Source organism: Phacochoerus africanus, chromosome 5 (genome assembly GCF_016906955.1).
Source record: "Phacochoerus africanus isolate WHEZ1 chromosome 5, ROS_Pafr_v1, whole genome shotgun sequence".
Lineage (NCBI taxonomy): Eukaryota > Metazoa > Chordata > Mammalia > Artiodactyla > Suidae > Phacochoerus > Phacochoerus africanus.
In genome coordinates this window covers 72,790,810-72,794,818 of record NC_062548.1, presented here as the reverse complement: position 1 = coordinate 72,794,818, position 4,009 = coordinate 72,790,810, and positions in this window count along the sequence as shown.

Below are 4,009 nucleotides of genomic sequence, written 5' to 3'. Positions count from 1 at the left end.
GGTCAAGACTTCAGATGGCTGCAGCCACATCTGATATCTTGACTGTATCCTCAAGACAGACCGGGAGCCAGACCACCTAGCGAAACTACTGAATTTCTAATACAAGGAAACTGTGAGTTAGTAAATGTCTATTGTTGTTTTAAGCCACTAAATTCTGAGGTAACAATTTTTTTTTTTTGTTATGCAGCCTAGATAACTAATATGTCAGGATGAAAGAGGAGAAAGCAAAGATTATCTCCAAGACTCTAAACTGGAGGATTAAATGCTTGAAGAAGGAGCAGGGGTTGGGATGGGAGACAGAGTTATACTCAGGCTCTTTGTTTGTTTTGATGGTAGGATATCCAAGTGGACATGTTGCTAGGCAGTTTTTGACCCTCGCCCTCAATGGCCTACTTGGCCTTTTTACTACTGTGAAAACTTGATTTTTCCCAGGTAAAACATATCCTTCTGAGCACTTATTGCATATTATCATGTTAAACATGAATCACTTTGTATTGCAACCATCTATTTGCAGTATTTGCTTGCATACCTGCCTTATTACACTGTGAGATCCCTAAGGCCAAGGACCATCATTTTTTGTATTTCTTGTATTACTGTATCTTTGTGCGTGTGTGTGTGTGTGTGTGTGTGTGCACACGTGAGTGTGTTTTGCATCGTGCCTGGCACAATGCTTACAAAAAAGTAGTAATTTTGAGAAACTTGGTGTGTGTACCCATTCCTCACATATTTTCCCTATTACAACGGATGTGAAAATTGGAGTTTTTGCTTTTTAAGGAGTGGCAATGTAATTTTTAATTGATTATTTATTTTCATTCTCTTAGGAGATTCTAATACATATATTTCAATTGAAGTATAGTAGATTTACAATGTTGTATTAATTTCAGATGTATGGCAAAGTGATTCAGTTATGCACATATAAATATATATTATTTTTCAGATTCTTTTCCATTATAGGTTATTACAAGATATTGAATATAGTTCCCTATGCTATACAGTAGGTCCTTGTTGTTTATCTATTTTATGTATAGTAGTATGTATCTGTTAATCTCAACCCCCTAATTTGGCCCCTTTGGCAACCACAAATTTGTTTTCTATGTCTGTGAGTCTGTTTCTGCTTTGTGAATAAGTTCATTTGTATCTTTTTTTTTTTGGATTCCACATATAAGTGATATCATATGGTATTTGTCTTTTTCTTTCTAATTTACTTCAGATTATCATAGAGTATGATAATCTCTAGGTCCAACCATATTGCTGCAAATGGCATTATTCATTCTTTTAATGGCTAGTAATATTCCATTGCATATATATACCACATCTTCTTTATCCATTTATCTGTCTGTGGACACTCAAAATAGTATGATATTGGCACAAAAACAAACACATGGATCAATGGAACAGAACAGAAAGCCCAGAAATAAACCCACACACCTATGGTCAATTAATCTGATGAAGGAGGCAAGAATATATAGTGGAGAAGAGACAGTCTCTTCAACAAGCAGTGTTGAGAAAGCTGGACAGCTGCATGTAAATCAATGAAGTTAGACCGCTCCCTCACCCATACATAAAAATAAGCTCAAAATGGCTTGAAGACTTAAATATAAGACATCACACCATAAAACTCCTGGAAGAGAACACAGGCAAAATATTCTCTGACCTAAACTAATAGCAATACTTTGTCAGATCAGTCTTCCAAGGCAAAATAAACAAAAGCAAAAATAAACAAATGGGGAGTTCCCATTGTGGCGCAGTGGTTAATGAATCCGACTAGGAACCATGGGGTTTCGGGTTCGATCCCTGGCCTTGCTCAGTGAGTTAAGGATCCCGCGTTGCTGTGGCTCTGGCGTAGGCTGGTGGCTACAGCTCCGATTCGACCCCTAGCCTGGGAACTTCCATATGCCGTGGGAGCAGCCCTAGAAAAGGCAAAAAGAAAACAAACAAACAAACAAACAAACAAAAAAACCAAATGGGACCTAATCAAACTTACAAGCTTTTGCACAGCAAAGGAAACTATAAACAAAATGAAAAGACAACCTATGGAATGGGAGAAACTATTTGCAAATGATGTGACTGATGAGTGATTACATTCCAAAATATATAATCATACAGCTCAATATAAAAAAAACCCCAATCCAAAAATGGGCACAAGGTCTAAATAGACATTTCTCCACAGAAGACATACGAATAGCCACAAAGCACATGAAAAGATTCTCAGCATCGCTAACTATTAGAGAAATGCACATCAAAACTACAAATTAGGTATTACCTCACACAAGTCAGAATGACCATCATCAAAAACTCTACAAATAATAAATGCTGGAGAGGGTGTGAACAAAAAGGAACCTTTCTACACTGTTGGTGGGAATGTAAATTGGTACAACCACTGTGGAGAACTGTGAGAAGGTTCCTTAAAGAACTAAAAATAGAGTAACCATATGATCCAGTGATCCCACTCCTGGGCACATATCCAGAGAAAACCATCATTTGAAAAGATACATGCACCCTAATGTTCACTGCAGCACAAATTACAACAGCCAAGACATGGAAGCAACCTAAATATCTATCGACAGAGGAATGGGTAAAGAGGATGTACTACATATACACAGTGGAATATAACCCAGCCATAAAAAAGAATAAAATAATGCCATTTGCAGCAGCATACATGAACCTAGAGATTACCTATTATCACCAGTCAGACAAAGACAAATATCATATAATATCACTTATATGTGGAACCTAAAAAAATGATACAAATGAACTTATTTACAAAACAGAAACAGACTTTGAAAACAAATTTATTGTTACCAAAGGGGAAAGGTGGAGGGGGAGGGATAAATTAGGAGTTTGGGATTAATATATACACACTACTATGTATAAAATAGATGAATCCACAAGGATCTACTGTATAGCAAAGGGAACTCTATTAACATAGCATAATAACTTATATGGGAAAAGAATCCAAAAAAGAATGGATATATGTATATGTATAACAGAATCACTTTGCTGTACAGCCAAAACTAACACAACATTGTAAATCAACTATACTTCAATAAAAATAAAAATTAATTTAAAAAGGGGCAGAAGACCTAAATACACATTTCTCCAAAGAAGGCATACAGGTGTCCAACAGGCACACGAAAAGATGCTCAATATCGTTAATTATTAGAGAAATGCAAATCAAAACTACAATGAGGTATCACCTCACACCAGTGGTGACGGCCATTACCAAAATAATCTACAAATAATAAATGATGGAGAGGGTGTAGAGAAAAGGGAACCCTCCTACACTGTTGGTGGGAATATAAATTGGTGTAGCCACTGTGGAGAATAGTGTGGGTGTCATTTAAAAAAACTCGACTGGGAGTTCCCTGTGTGGCTCGATGGGTTAGGAACCTGACTAGTATCCATGAAGATGCGGTTGGAACCCTGGCCTCCCTCAGTGGGTTAAGGATCAGGTGCTGTCACAGGTGCAGCATGAGTTGCAGCCTTGGCTTGGATCTGGCGTTGCTGTGGTGTGTAGGCTGGCAGCTGCAGCTCCAATTCATTCCTAGCCTGGGAACTTCCATATGCTGCAGGTGAGGCCCTGAAAACCAAAAAAAAAAAAAAAAAAAAAAAAAAGCAAAAAGGACGCCCCCCCCCCCAACAACAACAACGGAAAACCCACAAAAAAAAAATCTGGAGTTACCACGTTATCCATCAATCCCACGTCTCGGCTTATATCCACAAAAGATGGAAACTAATTCAAAAAGATAGTTCACCCCAAAGTTCACAGCAGCACTGCTTACAATAGCCAAAACATGGAAACTGGAGTTTTTGGAGCGGCCTTTGCCAATTTGCCACTCTGGGTCCTGGGGTGACAAGCCTTTTCCAGTTTTGCGGTAAACTCCCACCTACTCCTGGGTCTAGCTCCCACCTTACGTGGGTGGGTTGGGCTTCGTCTCTCCTTAGTCCCGCCTCCACACAACGCCCAAGGCTGGAGGAGAAAATCAGCCCGATCATTGCTCCATTATTG